Source organism: Ranitomeya variabilis, chromosome 4 (assembly GCF_051348905.1).
Source record: "Ranitomeya variabilis isolate aRanVar5 chromosome 4, aRanVar5.hap1, whole genome shotgun sequence".
Classification (NCBI taxonomy): domain Eukaryota; kingdom Metazoa; phylum Chordata; class Amphibia; order Anura; family Dendrobatidae; genus Ranitomeya; species Ranitomeya variabilis.
In genome coordinates this window covers 742,918,913-742,929,746 of record NC_135235.1, presented here as the reverse complement: position 1 = coordinate 742,929,746, position 10,834 = coordinate 742,918,913, and the positions used below count along the sequence as shown (strand labels likewise).

Here is a 10,834-nt window from a genome sequence, read left to right as displayed (position 1 = left end):
CACTCCACATAGAGAATAATGGAGCCTCTAGTACCGACCTCCACCCGCAGAGCCGCACTCCACATAGAGAATAATGGAGCCTCCAGCACCGACCTCAACCCGCAGAGCCGCACTCCACATAGAGAATAATGGAGCCTCCAGCACCGACCTCAACCCGCAGAGCCGCCCTCCACATAGAGAATAATGGAGCCTCCAGCACCGACCTCAACCCGCAGAGCAGCACTCCACATAGAGAATAATGGGGCCTCCAGCACCTCCCTCCACCCGCAGAGCCGCACTCCACATAGAGAATAATGGAGCCTCCAGCACCGACCTCCACCCGCAGAGCCGCACTCCACATAGAGAATAATGGAGCCTCCAGCACTGACCTCTACCCGCAGAGCCGCACTCCACATAGAAAATAATGGGGCCTCCAGCACCGACCTCAACCCGCAGAGCCACACTCCACATAGAGAATAATGGAGCCTCCAGCACCGACCTCCACCCGCAGAGCCGCACTCCACATAGAGAATAATGGAGCCTCCAGCACCGACCTCCACCCGCAGAGCCACACTCCACATAGAGAATAATGGAGCCTCCAGCACCGACCTCCACCCGCAGAGCCGCACTCCACATAGAGAATAATGGAGCCTCCAGCACCGACCTCAACCCGCAGAGCCGCACTCCACATAGAGAATAATGGAGCCTCCAGCACCGACCTCAACCCGCAGAGCCGCCCTCCACATAGAGAATAATGGAGCCTCCAGCACCGACCTCAACCCGCAGAGCAGCACTCCACATAGAGAATAATGGGGCCTCCAGCACCGACCTCCACCCGCAGAGCCGCACTCCACATAGAGAATAATGGAGCCTCCAGCACCGACCTCCACCCGCAGAGCCGCACTCCACATAGAGAATAATGGAGCCTCCAGCACCGACCTCCACCCGCAGAGCCGCACTCCACATACATGGCTGCTCTGTGAACACAGGACCTGTGATGAGGTCACAGGAGGGGAGGAGTCAGGGGCCTCAGTGTATGCAGGACTCTGCTGTGCTGGTTGTCATGGTGCTGGTTGAGGGGAAGTTTATGTGTGGGATCAGGAGGGATTTACAGTGTGGATGTAGCAGAGCCGTGTGTGTACGAGGTGTATGGAGCGGAGCCGTGTGTGTACGACGTGTACGGAGCAGAGCCGTGTGTGTACAGAGAGGAGCTGTGTGTGTACGAGGTGTACTGAGTGGATTCGTGTGTGTACGAGGTGTACGGAGTGGATTCGTGTGTGTTCGAGGTGTACGGAGTGGATTCGTGTGTGTACGAGGTGTACGGAGTGGATTCGTGTGTGTACAAGGTGTACGGAGTGGAGTCGTGTGTGTACGGAGTGGAGCTGTGTGTGTATGTAGGCAGGTTGCGGGTTGCAGTGACAGGAGGCAGAGCAAGGGTTGACAACTTTAGTTTAACAGGGGGATACTCCACGCAGGGAGGCAAACAGTTTAAATTGGGAAATAAACAGTTAAATGGCAGAATGAAGGGTTCAATGGCAAAAGAATAAGCGGGGTTGAAAAACAAAAGATTCAGTAACGGCTGAATCGTGTCAGAAGTTTCTCCGACTTTAGATGTTGCTTTAAAGTCAGTATTGCCGACAACAACTGGCGCTGTGTTTGTCCAAGAAGGTCCTGCTGGTAATAGCGGTCCATCTTCTGGCAGCAGAGGTCGGTCTCCGGTACCTTCCTCTGAGCCCCTAGTCCATGAACATATGCGGCCGGAGCAAACAAGGCCGCAGCACCATCCGTGTCTACCGTGGGCGGGAAAGTACAGTTAGGTCCATATATATTTGGACAGAGACAACATTTTTCTAATTTTGGTTATAGACATTACCACAATGAATTTTAAACAAAACAATTCAGATGCAGTTGAAGTTCAGACTTTCAGCTTTCATTTGAGGGTATCCACATTAAAATTGGATGAAGGGTTTAGGAGTTTCAGCTCCTTTACATGTGCCACCCTGTTTTTAAAGGAACCAAAAGTAATTGGACAGATTCAATAATTTTAAATAAAATGTTTATTTCTAGTACTTGGTTGAAAACCCTTTGTTGGCAATGACTGCCTGAAGTCTTGAACTCATGGACATCACCAGACGCTGTGTTTCCTCCTTTTTTATGCTCTGCCAGGCCTTCACTGCGGTGGTTTTCAGTTGCTGTTTGTTTGTGGGCCTTTCTGTCTGAGGTTTAGTCTTTAACAAGTGAAATGCATGCTCAATTGGGTTGAGATCAGGTGACTGACTTGGCCATTCAAGAATATTCCACTTCTTTGCTTTAATAAACTCCTGGGTTGCTTTGGCTTTATGTTTTGGGTCATTGTCCATCTGTAGTATGAAACGACGACCAATCAGTTTGGCTGCATTTGGCTGGATCTGAGCACACAGTATGTCTCTGAATACCTCAGAATTCATTCGGCTGCTTCTGTCCTGTGTCACATCATCCATAAGCACTAGTGACCCAGTGCCAGTGGCAGCCATGCATGCCCAAGCCATCACACTGCCTCCGCCGTGTTTTACAGATGATGTGGTATGCTTTGGATCATGAGCTCTACCACGCCTCCGCCATACTTTTCTCTTTCCATCATTCTGGTAGAGGTTGATCTTGGTTTCATCTGTCCAAAAAATGTTTTTCCAGAACTGTGCTGGCTTTTTTAGATGTTTTTTAGCAAAGTCCAGTCTAGCCTTTTTATTCTTGATGCTTATGAGTGGCTTGCACCGTGCAGTGAACCCTCTGTATTTACTTTCATGCAGTCTTCTCTTTATGGTAGATTTGGATATTGATACGCCGACCTCCTGGAGAGGGTTGGTCACTTGGTTGGCTGTTGTGAAGGGCTTTCTCTTCACCATGGAGATTATTCTGCGATCATCCACCACTGTTGTCTTCTGTGGGCGCCCAGGTCTTTTTGCATTGATGAGTTCACCAGTGTTTTCTTTCTTTCTCAGGATGCACCAAACTGCAGATTTTGCCACTCCTAATATTGTAGCAATTTCTCGGATGGGCTTTTTCTGTTTTCGCAGCTTAAGGATGGCTTGTTTCACCTGCATGGAGAGCTCCTTTGACCGCATGTTTACTTCACAGCAAAACCTTCCAAATGCAAGAACCACACCTCAAATCAACTCCAGGCCTTTTATCTGCTTAATTGAGAATGACATAATGAAGGGATTGCCCACACCTGTCCATGAAATAGACTTGGAGTCAATTGTTCAATTACTTTTGGTCCCTTTAAAAACAATGTGGCACATGTTAAGGAGCTGAAACTCCTAAACCCTTCATCCAATTTTAATGTGGATACGCTCAAATGAAAGCTGAAAGTCTGAACTTCAACTGCATCTGAATTGTTTTGTTTAAAATTCATTGTGGTAATGTCTATAACCAAAATTAGAAAAATGTCTCTGTCCAAATATATATGGACCTAACTGTATATGCTGGTAAGGTGGGTTACACAAATCTGTCCAGTACTCGGTACTCTCTTTGCGGCATGTGCGCTGTACTCATGGTCACGTAGCACACAGCACCTCAATCTCTGTCAGCTATGGGGCGCGATGCACTTTTCTCTCTGTGCTGCGCGCTGGCTGTTCCCACCAAGACTGAAGCGCTGACAACCACTGGTGTGCTGCTTCTCCAGCATGGTCCTGCAGACCAGGGTCCAACAATGAGGGCAGCGGTGAACAGTCCTGAATTCTGCCCTGGCTCTTAGGCTGGCATGCGGCACTTAGCTGAACAGGTCTCCCGGCTCTTTCCTTATTACTGCGGTGGGCTTCGGCACTGTCTGGGCCCGATGTGGCCTGGCAGATATAACCTGATGAATAAGGGCGCAGATGGCAGTCCTGCACCCAATCTCTAGGCAACCGGGTCTGTCTGCTGCAGTTTGTCGCAGTGCCAGCGGTTCAGATGCGGAGCGCGCTGTCTGCCCTGCTGCTCGCATGCTGATGGCGGGGCCTCTCTGCTGTTTCCGTCCGGGTTCTCTCTCTAAACATGTCCCTCTTCCTGGGTCATGGGGCCTGTCCGGTCTCCTATTCCTTCCCCCAGCAAACAGGGGATGCAGCCTCAGCAGTTCTGGACCCGGCTCAATACAGGTACTTGCAGCCTGGTCTTCCTCCTTACATGTATGAGGTGTAAGGAGTGGAGCCGTGTGTGTATGAGGTTTACGGAGCAGAGCCGTGTGTGTATGAGGTGTACGGAGCAGAGCCATGTGTATACGCGGTGTATGGAGTGTAGCCGTGTGTATGCGAGGTGTATGGAGCAACGAAGTGTGTGTCTGTAGTGGAGCCGCATGTGTATGAGGTGTAAGGAGCAGAGCTGTATGTATGCAACTCCTGCACCTGAACCCCATAGCGCGCCGGTGTCCCCGCCTGCTCAGGCCCCCAGCATAGGTGAGTATGTCATTTTTTTATCGCAGCAGGATACGGGGCATATAATACTATGCATCTTCTGGGGGCCATCAACCTTTATGGAGCAGTCTAAAGGACATATGGATGGGAGCAGCACATGACAGGATTGGGGCGCAGGATGGGAGCAGCACATGACAGAATGGGGGCGCATAATGGGAGCAGCACATGAAAGAACGTGGGCGCAGGATGGGAGCAGCACATGACAGAACGGGGCCGCAGGATGGGAGCAGCACATGACAGAATGGGGACTCAGGATGGGCGCAGCACATGACAGCATGGGTTCGCAGGATGGGAGCAGCACATGACAGCATGGGGGCGGAGGATGGGAGCAGCACATGGCAGCATGGGGGCGCAGGATGGGAGCAGCACATGCGAGAACGGAGGTGCAGGTTGGGAGCAGCACATGACAGAACTGGGGCGCAGGATGGGAGCAGCACATTGCAGGATGGGTCTCATGTCGGACGCTGTTCAGACCAGGTCGTTCGACAGACAGCGGTAATTCCGCTTTTGACCACTATGTGCTCATTGGCGTCGGCTAGATTTTATCTAGCTGGTCCGGGGTTAATTTACCTGGTGCTCGGATTGGAAGCTGGGCCATGCCCACTGCCTTTAAATAGTTCTCCTGAACTTTGGGCGTCGCCGATTATAGCTTCTGTCTTGTGCGTTGTTATCTCGGTCTGGAGTGGTGAGCTAGTAGTTGGAGTATCGTTGCTGGTGGTGTATTTCCCTTTGTCTTATTTACTCCTTCCTATATTTGTATTTATTTTGCCCTGTGCACTTATAGTGTATTCCTGAGTGACTGCGGCGTGGTGTATATTTTCCATTATCCCTTGTAGATTGTGAGCCTTCACGGGCAGGGTCCTCTCTCCTACTGTACTAGTTATGACTTGTATTGTTCAAGATTATTGTACTTGTTTTTATTATGTATACCCCTCCTCACTTGTAAAGCGCCATGGAATAAATGGCGCTATAACAATAAATAATAATAATAATAATAATAATAATAATAATTATCCTTGTCTGTGCTAACTGTGGGTATTGGTGTATTATCGTTTCACTGGGTGGCGGGCCATGGTTTCAGCCTAGGGTTGAAACAGGAGACAGGGTGAGGTTCGAGGCCTAGACATGCACACCATCAGTGTAAACTCTAGGTAGAGGGTCAGTCAGGATTTCCCTAGTCTGAGGGAAATTGCAGGGGCCCGGGTTATTTGCTCTTGCCCGCCTAGTCTTCCCGTGACATTATAATCGGCCCTTAAAAACAAAAACAAAAAAAATGACTTCCATAACCCGCTAGTTGGAGGCGCTGTCCCTACAGGTCACTGAGTTGAGGGGGGCAGTGCAGCAACAAGGACTAGCAGTATCTAATGTGCAAGCTGGAGCGACAGGTAGAGTTGCTGAGCCTAAGTTTCCTTTGCCTGAAAAATTTGCTGGGGAACGCAGTAAATTTGTTTCTTTTCGTGAAGCTTGCAAACTATATTTCCGTATGTGCCCGATATCCTCAGGTAATAAGGCTCAGCGGGTGAGCCTGGTGTTGTCATTGCTAATCGGGGATCCCCAAGCATGGGCGTTTTCTTTGCCATCTGATTCTGCTGCATTTGACTCTGTGGAGAGTTTTTTTTCCTTTCTTGGAAATATTTACGATGAGCCTGACAGAATGGCTCTAGCAGAATCTAAGATACGCACTATTCGCCAGGGGGAGCGTGTTGCAGAGGATTACTGTTCTGAATTTCGTCGCTGGGCGATCGATACACAGTGGAATGATCCAGCGCTGCGGAGTCAGTTTATTCATGGGGTTTCTGGAAGGGTTAAAAAAGCCCTTCTGATGTACGAGATTCCTACTTCTCTAGACTCCGCTATGAGTCTGGTTGTCCGCATTGATCGCCGTTTGCGTCAGGGGGAGCATGAGACATCGCCTATGGGAGAGGGTTTAGGTTCACGTGAGGTTGCTGCAGGTGAGCCCACGGAGCCTATGCAAATCGCAGGGGTGTCACATGTGAAGCGTCGAGCCCCTGAGCTCAGAAAGCAGGGAGCCTGTTTTTACTGTGGAAAAACTGGTCATTTTATTAACATCTGTCCTCTGCTGTCTAAGAAAAATGCAACGGCGGAAAATTTCTAAGCTCAGTGGGTGTGGAGGAGACCAATCTGAGCTTATGTATATCCTCCATGGTGGTTTCTCAATGCATGCTCCCTGCTAAGGTTATTATCGCTGGCAGTGAGCTGCCAATTACTGTTTTTGTGGATAGTGGTTCAGCCACAAATCTCATTGATGAGGAGTTTGAGCGCACAGCAGGTTTTAGGATTGAAAAACTGCCTCATCCTATTCGCGTGGTCACCGTCAATGCTGCTCCTCTCTCACAGGGGGAGATTACTGAATTTGTGGCTGAGGTGAAACTCCACATTGGGGTATTACATTCCGAGCAGGTTACATGTAAGGTGCTCAGGAATCTTCCTGCTCAGGTGGTTTTGGGTTTTCCATGGTTGTCTATGCACAACCCGGTAATTGACTGGAAAACTCAAGACATAGTTCAGTGGAGCGAGTTCTGCCAGGAGAATTGTCTGGCCACATGTGTGTCTGCTGTGACTTCAAGCGTTCCGGAGTCACTTCTGGATTTTGTGGATGTGTTCTCTGAGAAGGGTTGTTCAGAGTTGCCACCACATCGTCCCTATGACTGTACTATCAGGTTTAAACCAGGGGCCAAATTGCCTAAATCAAGGATGTTTAACATCTCCGGTCCGGAGAGACAAGCGTTAAAGGATTACATTGCTGAAAGTTTGAGCAAAGGGCACATCAGGCCTTCATCCTCGCCTGTGGCAGCAGAGTTCTTCTTCGTGAAGAAGAAAGATGGCGGATTACGCCCGTGTTTGGATTTCAGGGAGTTGAACCAGATTACGGTTCGTGATCCATATCCTATGCCACTGATACTGGATTTGTTCAACCAGGTGGCAGATGCTAAGTGGTTTACCAAGCTTGACCTCAGGGGGGCGTACAACCTCATAAGAGTCCGTCAAGGTGATGAGTGGAAGACGGCTTTTAATTCCCTTTGAGGGTCATTTTGAAAATTTGGTGATGCCATTTGGGTTGACTAACGCACCTGCAGTGTTTCAACATTTCATAAATGATGTGTTCTTGCATGTTTTGGGGAAATTCGTTATTGTGTACCTAGATGACATCCTCATATATTCTTGCGACCGTGATACTCATTTAGATCATGTCAGGCAGGTGTTACAGCTTCTCAGAGAGAATAAGCTATATGCGAAACTGGAGAAATGTGTATTTTCGGTACAGGAGTTGCCTTTCTTGGGCTATATTGTGTCTGCTTCAGGGTTTAAAATGGACACCGCTAAGGTGCAAGCGGTGTTGCATTGGGAATGGCCTGATAACCTAAAAGCACTTCAGCGGTTCCTTGGGTTTTCTAACTACTATAGGAAGTTTATCAAGGATTTATCTATCATTGCTTATCCGCTAACTGACATGACTAAAAAGGGTACCAATTTCTCCGTTTGGCCTGAGGCTGCTGTGTGCGCATTTGAATCTCTTAAAAACAGGTTTGTTTCGGCTCCCATTCTGGTGCAGCCAGATGTATCGAAACCTTTTGTTGTAGAAGTCGATGCGTCTGAGGTTGGTGTGGGAGCAGTGCTGTCACAAGGCTCATCCTTGAGCGGTTTGCGTCCATGCGCCTATTTTTTCAAGAAACTGTCGCCCGCCGAACGTAACTACGATATCTGCAACAGAGAGTTGTTGGCAATCAAATTGGCCTTTGAGGAATGGCGACACTTCTTGGAGGGGTCGGTTCATCAGGTTACTGCTGTTACCGACCATAAGAATTTGCTTTATTTGGAGTCTGCCAAGCGTCTGTATCCCAGGAAGGCTCGCTGGGCATTGTTTTTCACGCGGTTCAACTTTGTTGTCACTTACAGACCTGGTTCTAAAAACACTAAGGCGGATGTTTTGTCCAGGTGTTTTCCGGGGGGAGAGCCTCGGGAAGATCCAGTACCCATCCTCCAAAAGGGTGTTGTGGTTTCGGCTCTCACTACCGAGGTTGAGGCTGAGATTGCCGAGGCTCAAGAGGAGGTACCTTCTGAGCTTCCCGTCAACAAAACGTTTGTACCGCTTCATCTCCGCTTAAAGGTTTTGGCAGAGCATCATGATGCTGTCCTGGCTGGCCATCCAGGGGTTAGGGGAACCTTGGAGTTGGTGTCACGTCGGTTTTGGTGGCCCAAGATCCGACAGGACGTGGTCTCATACGTGTCAGCTTGCACCCCGTGCGCCAGGACTAAGACGCCTCGCTCCCGTCCTGTTGGCACACTACTTCCTCTCGAGGTACCTAGTAAGCCATGGACGGAAATCTCCATGGATTTTATCACTGACTTGCCCTCCTCAGCTGGGAACACGGTCATCTTGGTGATTGTTGATCGGTTCTCAAAAATGTCGCACTTTGTGTCTTTGCCTTCATTACCTAACGCTAAGACTCTGGCTCAGGTATTTGTGCAGGAGGTGGTCAGACTTCATGGGGTTCCGTCTGACATCGTTTCTGATAGGGGGTCTCAGTTTGTGGCAAAATTTTGGAAAGCATTTTGTTCACGGCTGGGGATCAAGTTGTCTCATTCTTTGGCGTTTCACCCTCAGTCTAATGGTCAGACCGAGCGTATGAACCAAAATTTGGAACAGTACTTACGCTGCTTTGTTTTGGATAACCAGGAGGAGTGGTCAAAGTTTCTTCCTTTAACTGAGTTTGCCATCAATAATCACCGCCAGGAGTCGTCTGGGGAGTCTCCATTTTTTTGTGTTTACGGACTTCATCCTCAATTTTGTACTTTGAGTCAGGGGGGCTCTTCCGGCGTCCTGGAGGAAGACCAGTTAGGAGCACAATTATCATCAGTCTGGAGGAGAGTTAAATAGCGCCTGTTGAGTGTGGATGCTAGGTACAAACGTGTGGCTGACAGTAGGCGTGTGCCAGGTCCGGACCTGAGTGTGGATGACTGGGTGTGGTTATCCACAAAAAACATAAGACTCAAAATACCATCCCTTAAATTGGGTCCACGGTTTATTGGTCCATTTAGGGTCACCGCCGTCATTAACCCAGTAGCGTACCGATTGGAGCTTCCTACGGTGTATAAGATACACAACGTGTTCCACAGGTCTCTTTTAAAGAAGGTGGTGGGTTCCGTGGACTCGGCGCCTATGCCACCTCCAGTCTTGGTGGATGGTAATTTGGAATTTGAAGTCTCCAAGGTGGTTGACTCTCGTGTAGTGCGCTGCACTTTACAGTACTTGGTACACTGACGTGGTTATGGGCCTGAGGAGAGGTCCTGGGTACCAGCCTCGGACGTTCATGCGGATCGACTGGTCAGGTTTTTTCACCGCCGCCATCCGGACAAGCCGGGTCCTATAAGCCGTGAGGGCCCTGGGGTCCCTCGTAGAAGGCGGGGTACTGTCATGTCGGACGCTGTTCAGACCGGGTCGTTCGACAGACAGCGGTAATTCCGCTTTTGACCACTATGTGCTCATTGGCGTCGGCTAGATTTTATCTAGCTGGTCCAGGGTTAATTTACCTGGTGCTTGGATTGGAAGCTGGGCCATGCCCACTGCCTTTCAATAGTTCTCCTGAACTTTGGGCGTCGCCGATTATAGCTTCTGTCTTGTGCGTTGTTATCTCGGTCTGGAGTGGTGAGCTAGTAGTTGGAGTATCGTTGCTGGTGGTGTATTTCCCTTTGTCTTATTTACTCCTTCCTATATTTGTATTTATTTTGCCCTGTGCACTTATAGTGTATTCCTGAGTGACTGCGGCGTGGTGTATATTTTCCGTTATCCTTGTCTGTGCTAACTGTGGGTATTGGTGTATTATCGTTTCACTGGGTGGCGGGCGGTTGTTTCAGCCTAGGGTTGAAACAGGAGACAGGGTGAGGTTCGAGGCCTAGACATGCACACCATCAGTGTAAACTCTAGGTAGAGGGTCAGTCAGGATTTCCCTAGTCTGAGGGAAATTGCAGGGGCCCGGGTTATTTGCTCTTGCCCACCTAGTCTTCCCATGACAATGGGTGCAGCACATTGCAGGATGGGTGCAGCACATGACAGGATGGGGGCGCAGGATGGGAGCAGCACATTGCAGGATGGGTGCAGCACATGACAGAATGGGGGCATAGGATGGGAGCAGCACATGATAGAATGGGGGCTGTTGTGAACTCTGTTTTTGAGCTCCCTCTTGTGGTCACAAGTGGTACTGTGTGAGTGCTATCTTTGGGCTCCCTCTGGTGGCTCTTTTTGTCATTCTGCAGGTCTGTGGCTGGGATCAGCTGTCTCGTTATCTGCTGGTTGGTTTCCTATTTAGCTCACCTGGACTTTCAGTTGTTGCCTGCTGTCAATGTATTCAGTGCTATTTTGATCTCTCCTGACTACCTTCGTTATCAGTCTCTCCAAGAGAAGCTAA

General features: G+C 49.4%; 1 protein-coding gene across 1 annotated transcript in view; it reads right to left on the bottom strand.

Annotated features, from left to right (window-relative positions):
- LOC143768068 (uncharacterized) overlaps positions 1-387 on the bottom strand; it is a 66,213-nt gene extending 65,826 nt beyond the window's left edge. Inside the window, exon 1 of the mRNA XM_077256746.1 lies at positions 255-387. The gene's annotated coding sequence lies outside the window, so the exon portion shown is untranslated. The remainder of the gene's footprint in view (positions 1-254) is intronic.
- Positions 388-10,834: the final 10,447 nt, after the last annotated feature.